The sequence below is a fragment of the Patagioenas fasciata genome, chromosome 12, assembly GCF_037038585.1.
Source record: "Patagioenas fasciata isolate bPatFas1 chromosome 12, bPatFas1.hap1, whole genome shotgun sequence".
In the NCBI taxonomy this organism is placed as follows: domain Eukaryota; kingdom Metazoa; phylum Chordata; class Aves; order Columbiformes; family Columbidae; genus Patagioenas; species Patagioenas fasciata.
Window position 1 is genome coordinate 2,006,838 of NC_092531.1, and position 18,290 is coordinate 2,025,127.

Here is an 18,290-nt window from a genome sequence, read left to right on the forward strand (position 1 = left end):
ACACATGGGGTGACCTGTGGGGTGTCCTGTGCAGGGACAGGAGTTGGACTCGATGAGGGTCGTCAGCAGAATTGCTACTTTGGCCTTCCGAAAGGCAGACTTTGATCTGTTCAGAAGGCTGGTTGGCAGAGTCCCTTGGGAGGCAGTCCAGAAAGACAACGGAGTCCAGGAAGGCTGTTCTCTCTTCAGGAAGGTGATCTCAGAGGTGCAGGAGCGGCTGTGCCCTTGTGCCAGAAGGCGAGCTCTCAGGGATGAAGTTCGGGCCCGGCTGAACAGAGCTGTGGCTGGAACTTGGGAATAAAAGGAGAATGTATAACTTTTGGAAGAACTGGCAGGAGACTCAAGGGGACTACAGGGATGCTTTAACTGGGCCCAAAGAGTTGTGTTGAATGAAGTCAAATCCAGTTGGTGACCGATTATGAGTGGTGTCCTGAGGGCTCAGTATTGGCGTCAGTTGTGTTTAATCTCTTTATCAATGGTCTGGATGAGAGGATCAAGTGAATCCTCAGTAAGTTTGCAAATGACACAAAATTGGGTGGGAGTGTTCATCTGCTGGACGGTAGGAAGGCTCTGCAGAGGGATCCGACTGGCTGGAGGGTTGGGCTGAGGCCACTTGTATGAGGTTCAACAAGGCCAAGTGCCGCATCCTGCACTTGGGTCAGAACAACCACAGGCAACGCTACAGTCTCAGGGAGAGTGGTTGGAAAGATGCCTGGAAGGGAGGGACCTGCGGTGTTGATTGACAGCAGCTGAACATTAGCCAGTGTGTGCCCAGGTGGCCACCAGCCTCCTGGCTTCTTTCAGCAATAGTGTTGCCAGCAGGACTAGAGGAGTGATCATTCCCTCGTACTCGGCACTGGTGAGGTCGCACTTTAAATGACAAGGAAGACATCGACGTGCAGGAGAGAGATCAGAGGAGGGTGACAATGCTGTTAAAGGGACTGGAGCACAAGTGTGATGGGGAGCAGTTGAGGGACCTTGGGGGATTGAGTCTGGAGAAAAGAAGGCTGAGGAGAGACCTTATCACTCTCTACAGCTATCTGAAAGGAGGTTGGAGCATGGAGGGTGTTGGTCTCTTCTGCCAAGTACCAAGTGACAGGACAAGAGGAAATGGCCTCAGGTTGTGCCAGGGGAGGTTCAGATTGGATAGTGGGAAACTTTTCTTCACCGAGAGGTTTTGAAGCAATGGAACAGACTGCTCAGAGAGGTGGTGGAGTCACCATCACTGAAGGTGTCTAAAAGACAGATAGATGAGGCTCTTAGTGACATGGTTTAATGCCAGATTTAGGTTATGGTTGGACTCAACGATCTTGAGGATCTCTTCCAACCACAATTATTCTATGATTCTATGATAAGTCATTTTTGATATTTTCTTTCTCAGAGGACCATGCATCCTCCCTGAGAGCCAGGACTTTTCTGAGGTGTTGGAGAGATGTCTCACGGTCACACCAGCCAGTTCCACCAGCACCTGTCTGTCCCTTCCCGCACCAAAAGTTTTCTCTATATTTCAACCTTCCAGGCGAGTTTCTGGGACACAGCAAATCCTGTCCAGGTCCTCTGGGCCTGTTCAGAAGAAAGCAGCAGGCCAACATGTTGATGGGCTCCCTGTGCACCTCAAACCTTTCCTGACCATTTTTCTCAATGCCTCACTTGTACTCAACCTTTCTGGTCCTTAAGCTGTGGATGAGGGGATTGAGCAGGGATGTGGGGATGGTGTAGAAAAAAACCTGTGTAAAACTGTCTTGTGAGGGCTGTTCTGGGCATCCCACAGTCAAGGATGAGAGTGCTGTAGAAAACAGTGGCACTGGTAAGGTTAGAGGAGCTGGTGGAGAACGTCTTGTGCCTGTCTACACTGGGGTAGAGAGCAGTGATGCACTCATGCGATGCCCATGTGAACAGGGAGGGGACAAATGGCTCTAAAATGCAAACAGTACATGCGAGAGTTGCAGGAAATAATCCTAACATGTCTGTGAGCAGAGATGGTGCCGCTGTCAGTCACAAAACTGGGCAGCAGCTGGGTCTGGGTGGTGGAGCTGTATCGGGTCTTCAGGGAGGTCACACTGACCTCGGTTCAAGGAAGCACATCCCAGTGCTGCATTCAGGTGGTTTCTTGGGGAAGTCAGTTTCAACATGAAGTAACATTGATACACCACCCCACAGGCCTCCATGGCCCCCACACAAATAGCTGATGCTATTTGTGCTCATTTGGGTTCATTTCTCCCCATACAGGATGTGGATGCTCACATGTCCCCTCAGTGCACACCTGGACTTCTGACCTAGTCATCTGCTGTCCTTCCATGGGGGGAAGAACAAGCTCTCTGAGCTGTGGTGAGAGGACAGTGATCAAAATGGTGGCTGCAAGAGGCAACAGCCCCAAGCTGGCACCTGGCAGCATGACAGACTGTTTGCATGTCTCTCTTGCACACACACTGTGTCCTGCTCTTCACCTGGGACATCCCAGCTCCCCACAAAGCCTTTGCCCAAGGAGAATACACCTGCACTGGCCTGGCTGCCATTCCTGCCCCCTGTCCCCACGCTCCCCACAGCCCCGAGCTGGGGGTTTTGCTCGGTAGATCAAGTGGGCTGTGGTGCCCGGGCTGTGATGACTCTGCGGGGCCATACTGGTTCAGGCTGGGAGGCAGCCCCAGCTGATGGTGGTCACTGCCACTAACAACCTCCCACACAAACTCTTGGGTGGCCATGGAGGGTGCTCAGAGGGATCCTGCCTTATTCACCATCTGTGTGGGTGCTGGCCACCAACAAGAAACATCTGAAAAAACAGCTTGAAGTCCCTCAAAAGCCACACTGGGACCCTGATCCCACCACACTGAGTCCACAGAGAAACAAGCAAAGCAACGAGCATCTTCAGAGTCTATTCCTCAGGCATGTTCTTTAAAGCAGCTCTGGAAGAAGATCTAAACCTTCAGGCACTGTGCTAAGGAGATCCCCTTGCTGATGGAGATGCTGTTCTGAGGCCAGCTCTGTCACAGCAGTGCCCATCGCCTGTCCTGGTCACAGCACTGACACACAGCAGGACGGTGACCAAGCCTTGGGAGCGCTCGGGCCTTGCACCAACACAAGGGCTGAGAAGGAGAGTGTGGGAGTGGAAAGAGAAGGATTCTGGAAAGAACAAGGCTGGTGCTGCCTGGCAGAGCTGCTCTGCTGGGACTGTTTGTTCCATCTTTCCACACAGAGGAAAGATCTCAGACAAACATTTCAATGCAGGGTCATTTATTTTGATTAAATACACAGAGAGCAAGACTTCTCGTTTACAAGGTCTATGACTTGAACTATAAATGTGGACATAGAATTAGAAGTGGGATGATTAATGGCATCTATTTGTGGGCAATATTATCATAGTTTTAAAAAGCAAGGCCAAACAATCCTTGCTCCAACTCCAAACAATCATCTACAACTAGGAAATATAAAAAAGGCAGGTTGAATCTGTCATGAGTTTTGTCATGAGTGATATGCAGAAGATGGAATGTTCAATGCCTTTGAAAAGAATCCAGTGATCAGTTTCTTCAGGGCATCCTTGAGCTCCCGGTTCCTCATGCCGTAGATCAGGGGGTTCACTGCTGGAGGCACCACTGAGTACAGAACAGACACCACCAGATCCAGGGATGGGGAGGAGATTGAGGGGGGCTTCAGGCAGGCAAACATGCCAGTGCTGACAACCAGGGAGACAACGGCCAGGTGAGGGAGGCAGGTGGAAAAGGCTTTGTGCCGTCCCTGCTCAGAGGGGATCCTCAGCACGGCCCTGAAGATCTGCACATAGGACACCATGATGAACACAAAACACATTAAAACTAAGCAGGCACTGACTACAAGAAGCCCAATTTCCCTGAGGTAGATGCCTGAGCAGGAGAGCTTGAGGATCTGGGGGATTTCACAGAAGAACTGGCCCAGGGCATTGCCCTTGCACAGGGGCAGTGAAAATGTATTGGCCGTGTGCAGCAGAGCATGGAGAAACCCAGTGGCCCAGGCAGCTGCTGCCATGTGGACACAAGCTCTGCTGCCCAGGAGGGTCCCGTAGTGCAGGGGTTTGCAGATGGCAACGTAGCGGTCGTAGGACATGATGGTGAGAAGAAAATACTCTGCTGCAATAAAAAGGAGAAATGTAAATACTTGTGCAGCACATCCCAAAACCGAGATGACTCTGGTATCCCAGAGGGACTTGATCAAGAACTTGGGGAGAATAGTAGAGATGGAGCCCAGGTCGAGGAGGGCGAGGTTGAGGAGGAAGAAGTACATGGGGGTGTGGAGGTGCTGGTCCCAGGCTATGGTGGTGATGATGAGGCCGTTGCCCAGGAGGGCAGCCAGGTAGATGCCCAGGAAGAGCCAGAAATGCAAGAGCTGCAGCTCCCGTGTGTCTGTGAACAGCAGGAGGAGGAACTGGGTGATGGAGCTGCTGTTGGACATTTGCTGTCTGTGGGCATGAGGACCTGTGCAAGGAGGAAAATATAGTGATGGTTTAGATGAAACTGCTCTGGGAGAAACCAAAGCCATTTCCCACAGACCCTTCCACAAGGAGACACTTTTCTTTTTTCAGGAAAACGTCCTGACTGGAACCCTCGTTGGTGCTTGATGAGTGTGCAATGAAGACCAGGGTCTCTGGCCAGGGGCTCTTGAGCAGTCAGCCTGACCCTGTGTGATTGGGTGGGGCAGGGGCCAGTCCTGGGGTTCAACTTTGTCAGCTGGAACCGGTCCTGGTGCAGAAGGGACTGTCAGCATCTGTAACCCCAGGCCTGAGAAACTGAGTTGGAGAGGTCTGGTGTTTCTACAACTCCTTCTGCCCTCCCACCCTGGAGGGAAGTTCACAGCTTGGAAATAAACCTCAAGGACATAGCAAAGTATTCTAAGGAAGGCATTTGATTCAGGGAGACTCAGCTCATTCCCCAGCCCCACAGACTGCATTGCCTACACCCCACAGGTCAGAGCAAAGCTGGGACACGTGTTCCCATGGACACAGCTGGAGGAAAGGACCCACAAGATCAGGCTGTGACTCTGCAGCTGAAACTACCATCCCCAGAGAGCCTGACAGCAAGAACAAGATCCCAACAGCAGTGACCCAGAGCAGGGGAGCAAGAAGGAAACATCCCGTGAGGGTGGGTGTGAGAGAGGCCAGGGCAGAGGCAGCCGGGCACTCAGACAGTGTCACCCTTTCCCAGCTGTGCAGCCACCTCCCAGACACCACCATTGCCGGGCAGCTGCTCTCAGCCCCTGTGCTCTGCAGAGGAACTGGAGCTCTGGCTGCACAGGAGCTGCTTCATGCCTTGGAGCCCCCGGCCCTGAGGGCAGAGGCTTTGCTGGGTGGGACAGGAGGCCAGGGGGCTGCTCACAGGAGGGATCTGCACTGCAGGGGATCACAGGGACTTTTCTCTGTTCTCCCTCCCATAACAATTCCGGGTTCAGTTTCCTCTCATTTTTGATCATTTCCCTGCTGCGTGGAGATTCTCCCCCTGGGAGGTGTTTCCCTGTCCATGTCTCTTCCCTGTCAGTGCTCACAGACCCCATCCCACCCTCTGTGCCCTCCCCCTGGCCCTACAAATCCTGCCTGTTCACAGGGCACTGCCTGGGGGCATCTTCCTGTTTGCAGGCTGGAAAAGAAGACAGGTCAGACTAAGGCTGAGGGGTCCTGCAAAGGTGATGCAGGTGCTGTGCACAGGCAGAGGGGTGGTGAAGGGATGTTATGAGCCTTCTGGCAGATGTACTGATCACTCAGAGTTGCAGTTCAGGAGTCTCAGTGACTTGTTTAAGCATGAGAGCTCATTTTCATTTTATCCTTTCCTGCGTCCCCCCCCCTTGGGATAGGAAACTGAAAAGACAGGCTCAGGAAAGCTCCTTATCTGTCTGGTAATCCTTGCATTGATCTTGTCCTTGAGGCATCCCCCTGGAATAATACGGAGGGTAATCTGGAGCTGTGAGCAGCACTGACCCACACAGCACCCTCTCCACAGCAGAAGCACCTTTTCTCCCCTGGTAGGATTTGCTCCTTCCACTGACATCTTCTCCCCTCCTTGTTGTTGAGATCTCCCCGGGCAGGCTGAGTGCTGACCCTGGCACATGGCAGAGTCCCTGCCTCGGCACAGCCCTAGGGGCGGGGACCCTGCTCTGCAGGACAGTTCTGGGAACCCCTGGGTGCTCCCCCTTGCAGTCACCCTCAGCAGCATTTGCCGTCATGCCCTTTCCCATTGATGGTGCAGTAGGGAAGCCCTGGTCTGGACCATGTTCTTCTCCTCTATGTGAGAAATACTGTATGAGAGACCTGGCAGATCCTGTAATGCTGTGGGATGTACCACCTTTAGGAGATACCACCAGGAAATGCAGTTGCATTCTCCTACAGCCAAAGACTTACCATGTTAGGACTGTGAAGATTTGTCTCTCAGTGAGCCCTCAGCAACCTACAACCCTACATTGCCTTTCCCCTCTCTCTGCCTGGCTCCTGTGCCCTCAGTGCTGCAGGCAGAGCCCTCAGCCCTGCTGCGCTGTGCAGAGGAGCTGCTCCTGGGCAGAGCTGTCTCTCTGCAGCGCTGCCGCTTGCCAGGAGCTCCCTTGGTCCCAGCTTAGCAACAGAGGAGCATCCCATGATGTCCCTTTCTCTGTCCTCTCTGGGCTCCCTCCAGGTGTCTCTGGAGCTCTAGAGGAACCTGCTGTGAAGCAAGCTCAAGTCAGCACTGATTTCCTTGTCTCAGCTGAGGAGAGACACTTTTTTCCTGCAGAGTCATTTCTCTCATTTGAGAAATATTATGGTCCAGGAATCAGCTTTTCACTTCCCGTCTTTGGACATGACGACCAGACAGGGGCACAAAATGATCTAATTTGCCTTTTCTGAGGGGAGGGAAGAAATTCTACCCCCATTCCATGTCTGTAGTCCTCAGCTACCCCCACGCACAACACAAACCCACAGGAGATGGATTCCTCTGGCCTCAGTTCAGGTGCACACGCAATAGACACTGACATGTGAGCTCCTTGTCTCAGGTCCCGTGCTAATGAATGGAGGCAGAGGTCAAGACTGATGTGCTGAGATGCAAAGACGAGGTGACATGTGAAGTGCCAGAGATGATGCACAGTACATGGAGCTGGCTGCAAGCTGAGTGGAGCAATGCGGAGAGGAGAGGCAGCATCTGGGGGCAACTTCTTGTAGAGTGGTGGGGAATCTCTTTGGTCAATAGAACTGACATCAGATACCCACTCTCAGGATGAGAGAATCTTTATTTCTTATGTTTGGGGCAGCCTATGCAGGGATTTATTTGATGAGTGGAGTCTGGAACCACAGATAGAGCTAAGTTTCTCTCTGTCTTTTCCATCAGCTGGGTTGACTCCAGCTCCTTTGGCTGTAATGGCAGCGGTGTCATGAACATCCCCACATTGTCTGATCATACTCAGGGAAGTTGTTCCTTCTATTGCCAATTACAGACCTGCAGTGTTACGTGAGGTGCCAAGGCTCTCGCACACCCCTCCTGCATTGGGCAGGGACAGCGATGGTCCTGTATGGGGCAGCCATCCCCGTTCACACTGATGTGTGACCGACACCCCAGACAGCACTGCAGACAGACTCGGTGTCTTTGTGAAACAAACTGGTTGCCACCACGGGAGTGTGGCATGTCCATTATTTCTCTATCCAGTAGATGTAAGGTGGTCCATGAATAGGAAGCAAACTGCACTGGAGTCTCCACGTATGTGTCTACGCTGTTAACCTTCTGTTTTTTCTCTTCACCAGCCTTCACTCACCCCCTTGATGATACAGCTGAGGAACGGACCAACATTTTTCACAGTGGGCCTGTGAGCAGCACCTTGTCAGTCATGGAGATCACCTTCATGTCCATCAAGGCCCTCCAGGGCAGCAGAGACACCACTGACAGGTCTGCACTTCCCAGCCCTGTTTCCCTCTGACTGTGGGGACAGCAGGGTTTCCTCACTCTCTTGACATTCAGTTTCAGCTTTATGCTTTTCTCTACCAATCACTCTTTCCGTACTATGAAGGAAACTTTTGCACACATGGGAACTTGGATTAGAAACACCGAATCATAGAATCATTTTGCATGGAAGAGACACTCAAGATCTTCGAGTCCAACCATAACCCAACTCTAGCATTAAACCATGTCCCTGAGAACCTCATCTAAAAGTCTTTTAAACCCCTCCGGGGGTGGTGACTCCACCACTGCCCTGGGCAGCCTGTTCCACTGCCCCACAACCCTTCCCATGAAGAAATGTTCCCTAATGTCCGACCTGAACCTTCCCCGGCACAACTTAAGGCCATTTTATCTCATCATATCACTTGATATATGGGAGAAGAAACAAAGAACCTCTATGCTACAATTTGCTTTCAGAGAGCTGTGCAGAGTGAGAAGGTCTCCCCTCAGCCTTCTTTTGTCCACGCTAAACTGCTTCAGCTCCCTCCACTGCTCCTCATCAGACTTGCGCCCCAGACCCTTCACCAGCTCCAGTCCCTTCTCTGAACTCACTCCAGCACCTCATGGTCTTTCTTATAGTGAAGGGCCCAAAACTGAACCCAGGATTCAAGGTTCGGGCTCACCAGTGCCCAGTACAGGGGGCGATCGCTTCCCTGGTCCCGCTGGTCACACTGTTCCTGATACAAGCCAGGACGCTGGTGGCTTTTTTGGCCACCTGGGCACACACTGTCTCATGTTCAGCCACTGTCCATCAACAGCCCCAGATCTTTTCCACCAAGCAGCTTTCCATCCACTCTTCCATGATCCTGTAGCGTTCATGGGGTTGTTATGACCCAAGTGCAGAACCCAGCACTTGTTCTTGTTGAATCTCATGAAATTGGCCTCAGCCCATTGATCCAGCCAGTCCAGATCCCTTTGTAGAGCCTTCCTACCTGCCAGCAAATCAACACTCCCACCCAATTTGGTGTCATCTGCAAACTTATTGAGGGTGCACTTGATCTCCTCATCCAGATCGCGAATAAAGAGATTGAATAGAACTGGCCTCAATACTGAGCCCTGGGGACACCACTCATGACCGGTCCCTAAATGGATTTGGCTCTGTCCACCACAGCTCCAGCCACTTCTTTACCCATCGTAGATACACCCATCCAGGCAATGAGCTGCAGATTCTCCAGGAGATGCTGTGGGATAGGGTGTCAAAGGCCTTGGTGAAGTCTAAGGACAAAACATCCACAGCCTTTCCCTTATCTACTTGATCACCTTGTCATAGAAGGGGATCAGGTTGGTCAAACAGGACCTGCCTTTCATAAACCCGTGTTGACTGGGCCTGATCATATGGTTCTCTTATATGAATCCTGTGATATCACCCAAGATCATCTACTCCACAACCTTGCCCAGCACCAAGGGCAGACTGACAGGTCTGTAGTTCACCAGGTCGTCCTTCCAGCTCTTCTTGTAGATGGCTGTCATCATGGCCAACATCCAGTCAACCGGGACCTCCCCAGTTAGCCAGGATTGCTGGTAGATAATGGAAAGTGGCTCAGTGATCACCTGTGCCAGCTTCCTCAGCACCCTTGGGTGTGTCCCGTCTGGACCCATAGACTCATGGGTGTCCAAGTGGTGTAGCAGGTCACCAACCATTTCTCTTTGGATGATTTGGTTTCATTCTGCTCCCCATCCCTGTCTTCTGGCTCAGGGGGATGGGGACCTGGAGCACAACTGTTCTGACTGTTAAAGACAGAACAAAGACAAAGAAGGCATTTAGCACCTCAGGCTTTCCCTCATTTTCTGTCACTATGTTTCCTACTGTATTCACCAGGGGATGGAGATTCTCCTTGGCCCTCCTCTTGTTGCTGATATATTGATAGAAATTGTGGGAGATTTGAGGGATTTCCTTGAAGTTAATGGACATTGTATGGAACTGTAGTGAATAGGCATCTGAGGCCTTTGTATCCAGCAAGAGAGCAAGAGTTGAGCAGCCTCCATGCCTTAAGTGACTTTGTGCAGCCTTGAGCACGTGAAGAAGAGTCAGCAAGTCAGCAATTTAGTAGATACTTTTTGCTTAGCACTAGAGCTCATGCAGATTTGTAAAATCCAATTATTTGTTAGTTTGTGGCCTATGAACAGTAGCTACTGACCAATTACAAGCAGCCTTTAGATGCGTGGATGGCACGTGGACAGGTCAAAAAGATACTCAAAGAGAATTGTAACAATAAACGGCTTTGCTTGAATTCACATTGGATTGTGTGGAGTCCGTGAGTGTCGCCCGTCCATGTAATTAGTCCTGACACTGTACCCACAGCAGTGTGTACATATTGCCACCCCCTAGATGCGTTAGGGGGCCGTTAAAATCAACCTGACAGGTATGCAAGGCCCACTGACCGTGTTTTATCTTTTCCCATGGCCTACATAATGCCCTTAAATGTACCTGAGTACAAGTAGCACAAAGATCTGTGCATGTTTCACAAGTCTAAAATAGCAAAGGGGTTTGATTGTGAGCCACGTTCCGTGCACGTAAAGTATAAGCTGATTGATGTCCACAATCTATATGCACGTTTAGATCTTGAGCATGCAGCTTGGCAGAGGCCATATTATTTACTTCCCTGTTGTTTTGTGACTTAAATGTATCAACTTTATTGTGCTCTTCTATTAACCCTTCACAAGGGGAATCCACCTCCACAGAAAAATAAAAGGGATGGAAGTTTTGCAATGCCCTAAAAATCCCCCAAAGCCATGCAATTGTGTTACTGTGGCTGGTACGGAAAACTGCTGGACTGTTTGGTATTTCTCTAAGCTGTCCATGCCAAACTATTCCTAAAAACAGTACAGTAGCACTAGGCCTCTGTGTTTTCATTGGATTGGTTGCCCAGCCTTGGTCCTGTAAATGAAATTTCAGGATTTGCCAGCTACTTCAGCTTCTTACTGTGACACCGCCATGATCATCAATATAATGGCAAACAGAAATGGTACCTGACCAGAGTGCGACATTAGCTGCTATCATTTGGTGGCAAATGGAGGGACTGTGTTTGTCAGGCAACATGGGGGGACTGCAGAGATGCTGCTCGCTATTGTAGGAGGAAATTCATGCTGCCAAAGCTCAATTAGAATTGAAGCTGTTCAATACTGTGAAGGGCAATCAAAAGAGTTTTTTAAATGTATGAATAAAAGCAAACTGGAAATAAACTAGAAATAACTTTGGCTCATTACTCGATGAGCATGGTCACCTTATTAACAGGGACACAGGCAAAGCTGAGATGTTTAGTGCTTTGTTCACCTTGGTCTTCAACACCGATAATGGACTTGTGGGCCCCCATAACCCTGGACTGGAAAACCACAGCTATGAGAATGGTAAACTCCCAAACGATCTGGGATTGTACTGGATCTGCTACTTCAGCTGGATCCCTGCAAGTGGATGAGACCTGATTGGATTCACGCAAGACTGCTTGAAGGGCTGGGACTGTCATTACAGAATCCAAGGGAATAGAAGAAAGATGATCCAGGGCATGGTCAGGCTGGACGTGAGGAAAAGGTTCTTCACCCAGAGGTGCTGGACACTGAACAGGCTCCCAGGGAGGTGTCACGGCCCCAACCTGACAGTGTTCAAGAAGAGACTGGACAACGTCCTCAGACACACGGGGTGACCTGTGGGGTGTCCTGTGTAGGGACAGGAGTTGGACTCCATGATCCTTGTGGGTCCTTCCAAATCAAGACATTCTCTGATTCTGTGTATCCCTGAGGCAATACTTGGACAGTACATTGCTTTTGTTGTCAGATAAAGGCAAACTGGTCTGGTATTGAGCTGACAGGTGGGGTGGGCACAGTGCGGGTGATGGGGCCAGGCACAGGTGGTTTTTTTGCATAAGCATTAACTTTTGCCATCAGCAAAACTTTTCTGATGTTCTGACCCCATCTATTTCTGACTGTGGGATACCAGCTTGTAAAAGATCATTCTACATCTGTGTCCTCATAACCCATACTGTAAATCCATTTCGTTTTGCTGCCTTTCCTTGATATACTATCCAAACAGAGGGTCCCAAAATTGCAGCCAAAATTTCCCCCAAGGAATTTACTAGAGCACCTCCCTTACCTGTAGCGTTTGTCACTGCTGCTGTAGTCAAGGGTTTGAGTGAGGCAGGCACTCCTCTCAAAAACTGCATTTTGACACTCGTTACTGCTACTCTGTCCAGACTGGATCCTAAAAGCAATGCATGAGCCATCCCCATCTGCCACATCACATTAATACCTTTTTGCATTGCACACCAGGTTCTGAGGAATGACACTGATTTGACAGGTTCAGCATACAGTGACAAAACTTTTGCACACAACCTTTGATATGTTGTAATGTGACAGCTTCACAGTCAGGAGCTCTAAGATGGGTAAATAATTACCAAACCCATCTGCTGGCTGACTTGTGAGAAGAATCCAGTGCTGCTTCCCATGGCAACACATGCAGAGATGTTTCAGTTGCCTGGGGGTTAACCACTGCCCCATTATCAATCTCTGGCCATGTCTCTGGTGGAGCCACTTGATCCAGGAAAGTGGCCACAGGGGCCCAGTGTTCAGTACTGGGCCATCCCTGAACACAGGGAGTCACCACCACGGTCACCCCAGCCCCCGACCTTTTTACAAACCATGGCATGGCTGTTTCTGGTGATGCTGAACATGCCAAATGTGTGAGCTGACACAGGCCGGTCACAGGAACAAACACAAACCACAGATGAAATGCAAAGTGTAAATTATTTTCTTTACCTCACTAACTGGGGGATCCCCAAAAAAGCACCTAAGCACCTGGGCAGAGGGGACACAAGCAAGAGCACAAGTGCTGCAGAGCTCAGTTCTGGCTGGATCCCAGGACCTGCTGGTTTCACCTGTACATCAGGGATTCATGCAGGCACAGTTTACCACACGGCTTTCATATTTACCTGCGACAGAGCAGGAATTTCAAGGATGTTTGAGAAGATGCCTTTAAGATTTCACAAGTCTATGTTCTCTAAAGACACAGGCTCCACTTGTGAAGCAAGCACACAAGGCTAAACAAAAATCAGTGTGATTTGTGTTTTTCTACACCCAGGTACAGTCACTTAAGTGTATTTACAAATCTCCACCTTGCCAATCTCACACCTACAATTAGTGTCATGCTCAGTATAAAGCTGGAGCTGGGTAGTTATTTCCATTAATTCAGGTCTTCCAGCTACTTTGGTTAGTTTTGTGTGGAAGTTCTGTTCTGTTGGGAGTTTTGAGGGAGTTCAGCCTTTTGCTGTTCTGCCATTTTGCAATTGGCCCTTGGGTCTTTTTGCTCTGTCTTGCTGGAATTGGTTGTTTGGGACCAAGGTGCTCCCTTCTCCAGGACTGGCTGTTCCGTGTCACTGGAGTTACATGAGGGAATGCACTGAGTTATTTTCTTAGTTTAATTTAGTTTGATTTGTTTGTATTTCATTTAGTATTTTAATTTAATTTTATTATATACATAGTAGTATTAGCATGTTAGTAGTATATTCCCAAACACTATTTTTATTGTCTTATTAAAATGCTTTTTCTGAACCCATGGATTTCTCTCTTCTCTTCAGTTCTCTTCCGTATTGCACTTCATAGGTTGGGGGACTATATGAGCAGCTGCTGTGGTCTTAGTTTCTGGTTGAGGTAAAACATCGACAGGGAAGAACAGTAGTAGCTCAAGATCTCTTGAAAATCATTCAGAGGAACCCTGGATCAGCCATGGCTTTGTGTTTCGAGAAACAGCTGGTGAGGATGGAGGGACAGCAGTAGAGGTGGGGACACACTGGGGTGAGAACAAGGTGGGGAAGTGCATGGGATGTCTGCAGCCTGTGCGGAAACAGCCACAGGCCTGGGACAGTGCAGGATGGACTGTGGTGGACATGGCCAAGGGCGCTGGCAAGGCTGGATGTCCCTGCAAGAGCCATGGTCTTTGTTCCCTTGGCTGTGGCTGATGTCCCTGACAGTGAGGCCTAAGAGGAGACACATGGTTGTCATGGCCATGGCACCCCATTACCTCCTTGCACCCCCAGGGAGTGTCACACCATTGTCCTGCACTGGGCATCGCACTCCCCACATCCCCACCAAGAGCCCTGAGCTACATGTGAGGGACAGGATCTCCCTTCCTAGGGGCAGGGGCTCAAGGCTTGGCCATTGTCCTTCATCAAACAAACCAAGGGGTTTCTCAGCATCAGAGCTGCTGCACTTTGCCTTTGCCTGATGCAATCACAGCCTCCAATTATCTGCTCTAACAAGTCCCTGGGGAAGCTTTGTCAGTAACAGCCCTCAGTGGGGCCCATTAATGCTTCAAGGTACTTTGGAGTTTTCTCTGACTTGGACTTCTTGAGCAGATTCTTCAGTCTGTGCTTGGTATCTGAGGTTCATGGACTCAGCACCAAATAGGCCATGGGGCTCATTAAAACACAGAAAGCCCTAACGAGCTGTGTTTCTTTCAGTAATTTCATTCCAATCTTCAAGACTTGTAGAACTAACTGGAGAGGTTTCAATGGGACACTTGCTGATAAAGATTTCAAAGATTTCATAAAGGAGGCTTTTTTCTTTCCAGGGTATTTTCTGTCATTTTTCAGTGTATAGAAGAAGTGACAGCAGCATTCTACACTGGACATTGATCCAGGGGGTCTCCTGAAGACATCTGGACAGGCAGGAGAACAGTCCCTTGAGGCTGGACACTGTAAGGACAACCTCGCTCCTCACCCCCCACCCCCAGTCTGCCGGTTCCCTCATTGGCCACCAGAGACTGCATCACTTTTCCTCACATCAGACTTCTCCACTGAGCTCTGCAGGAGATGCTGCAGCTCCTGTGCACCAGCTCCACCTGCTCTCCTGTGCAAACACTGCACAGTTTAATAAACAGTAAAACACTTTCCTCAGCTGTGTGTGTAAGCTGGATCTGATGAGGTCCACCATCCACAAGGGACATCAATATAAGAACTGGTTTAGACAGAGAGATAGGAGAGGATAGAAATAAACACAATGAACATGTTGTCTGCCATGTTAATTAGAGCTCTAAAGAATGGGGCAAGTTCGTAACTCCCTGAAGCTCGAAGCGGAAACCAGACAGTTGAGAGGAACTGAATGACCAAAGAGCAAGTGGAGGAGAAACCTGAGAGCACTGGGAAAGGCAAATGTCCAGACAGTGCTGGAAAGTTGTCCTTTGACAGGGACATTGAATCAGGAGAGGTGGGAACTCCAGAATGACGAGGGAGATGAAATAATAGAGTGTTGGTAATAGAAGTACAGGGGAAGACCGATATCTCTTCTGCTCTTAGTACACTTCCCATTAATTCAGATTTTGGCTTTTTTTTTCTCTGTTTCTTTTAATACATAAAAAACTCCAAAACCAAAACCAAAAATCACACCAAAAAACCACACACAAAAAGCAAACACAAAAAAACATTAAAAAAAAAAAAAAAAACAACAGAAACAAAAACCGAACCCACACAAACAAACAAACCCCCTAAAAAACCATTGAAAACCAAAAAAGAACAACAAAGACGTGCACATTTCAAGGCAGACATCAGTCATCAGTTGTCCCACCATAAACAGCCAGTGCTGTTTTAGGGGTCCCAATGTACCTGAGGTGCCTGCCTGGAATTGGCATCTGTCGCACAGGACCTGGGGAGACCAGAGCACCTTGTAATGCAGGTGGAGCCTGGGTAGGGGTTCCTGGGGCACCTGCATTGGCACCAGGTGTTTGTGTCCCTGGAGCTGAAGACATTTGTGTCCTAAATCCATGCCCAGTTCTGGAAAACTCTTTCAAAGAAATGTACCCCTCCTAGAAAGACTCTCAAATAAATAAATAAATACATAAATAAATAAATTAGAAGTATGTTGACACCTTCCTTTGCTTTGGATCTTTGTCTTCAGTTCTTCTTATTTTAATTTTCATTGACATTAGCTGACATACAATGAGCTTACAAGCAAGAAGCCAAGATCATTTTGTGTCTTGCATAGCGCCCCATGCCCTCTAAACCTTCCTTGCCCTGGACTCCTCACACTTTGCCCAGAGCGAGTCACACTGAGGTGTTGGCTGGTTCCCTGGCTGAGATGTTGGTTTAGATGGTCACCTACAGCACAGGTGGATCCTGCCCCATCATCGTCTGCTCTGACCAGTTAGAAACAGAGCCCAACATCACCATGGGATCATAAGAGAACTGAGGTTGAAGGGACCTCAGGAGTCTGCAGTCCAACCTGTCACCAACTGCGTTACACCAAGGTGTTCAAGCCTTGATCCAACCCGAGCATTAGCAGGACTAGAGAAGTGATCATCCCTTTGTAGTGGGCACTGGTGAGGCTGCACCTTGAATCCTGGGGTCAGTTTTCGGCCCCTCATGGCAAGGAAGACATTGAGGTGCTGGAGAGAGTTCACAGGAGGGTGACAAGGCTGGTGAAGGATCTGGAGCACCAGTTTTATGAGGAGCAGTTGAGGGAGCTGGGGCTGTTCAGCCTTGACAAAAGGAGGCTGAGGGGAGACCTTGTCGCTGTCTACAACTGCCTGAAAGGAGGTTTCATCATGGTGGGTGTTGGTCTCTTCTCCCAAGTAGCAAGTGATAGGACAAGAGGAAATGGCCTCAAGTTGCACACAGGGAGGTTTAGATTGGATATCAGGAAAAAATTCTTTGGGGAAAAGGGTTTAGAAGCAACAGAACAGACTGCTCAGTGAGGTTGTGGAGTCATCATCACTGAAGGTGTTTAAATGACATACAGATGGTTTAGTGCCAGGTTTAGGTTATGATTGGACTCGATGATCTTGAGGATCTCTTCCAACCACAATTATTCTATGATTCTAGGATAAGTGATTTTTGATATTTTCTTTCTCAGAGGACCATGCAACCTCCCTGAGAGCCAGGACTTTTCCGAGGTGCTTGAGAGATGTCTCACGGTCACACCAGCCAGTTCCACCAGCACCTGTCTGTCCCTTCCCAGACCAAACCTTTTCTCCATATCCCAAACTTCCAGGTGAGTTTCTGGGACACAGCAAATGCTGTCCAGGTCCTCTGGGCCTGTTCAGAAGAGAACAGCTTGCCAACATGTGCACCTCAAAGCTTTCCTGACCATTTTTCTCACTGCCCCACTTGCATCCAACCTTTCTGGTCCTTAAGCTGTGGATGAGGGGATTGAGCAGGGATGTGGGCATGATGCAAAAAAACAAAATTTGTCAAACTGTCTTGGGAGGGCTGTTCTGGGCATCCCACAGTCAAGAACGAGGGTGCTGGCACAGGGGAGGTGAGAGGTCCAGGTGGAGAAGGCCTTGTGCTTGTCTACACTGGGATAAAGAGCAGTGATGCATTCATCTGATTGCCCATGTGAACAGGAAGCGGACCAGTGGCTCTAAAATGCCTTCCAGCCAGCTCTTTACCCATCGCAGATACACCATCCAGGTCATGAGCTGCAGCTTCTCCAGGAGATGCTGTGGGATACGGTGTCAAAGGCTTTACTGCAGTCTAAGGACACAACACCCACAGCCTGTGTGGCGGATTCACTCCCCACAACAGACTTTCCCTCATCTGCTCAGCCGGTCACCTTGTCATAGAAGGAGATCAGGCTGGTCAAGCAGGACCTGCCTTTCACAAAGCCATGCTGATTGGACCCGATTGCTCGTCTGGTATGGGTGACCTCACAGTCCTTTCCCAGCCATGTTCCTGCTGTTGGCCTATCCCCTGCAGAGGCAGAAGTGACCTCACAGTCCCCTCCACAGCCATTGGCTTCCTGCTGGACTATGAGCTCCTGAGACACAAGTGACCACATGGCATCGTACCCAGCCATCACCCTCCTTGTGATCCAGTGTGCGAACAGATAGACTTTAGAGAAACATTCTTCAGAGGAGCTGCTGTATTTACACTGGGGCATTTTATATCTCTGCTTCTGACTCTTATTATTTTTCTCTTCTTCCTCTGTCTATTCTGACTTGAAAGAGCTCTCCAAGGAAAAGATTTATGGAATCCTACAACAGCGCAGGTTGGAAGAGACCCCTGAACACCATCTCTGTCACACTGACCTTTATGGCACTCCAAGGAATAACTGATAACATTTGTGTGCCCTTGGGTTCATCTCACCACATGCACACAGTGGACATGCACATGATGTGTATCTTTGCAACTCAGCCGTACAGTGACAACATGGACTTTTGACCCAGTATTTCATAGAATCATAAAATCTTTTGGGTTGGGAGGGGCGCACGAGGATCATGGAGTCCAGCTCCTGTCCCTGCACAGGACACCCCACAGTTCACACCGTGTGTCTGAGGACGTTGTCCAGTCTCCTCTTGAACACTGTCAGGTTGGGGCCGTGACACCTCCCTGGGAGCCTGTTCAGTGTCCAGCACCTCTGGGTGAAGAACCTTTTCCTCATGTCCAACTG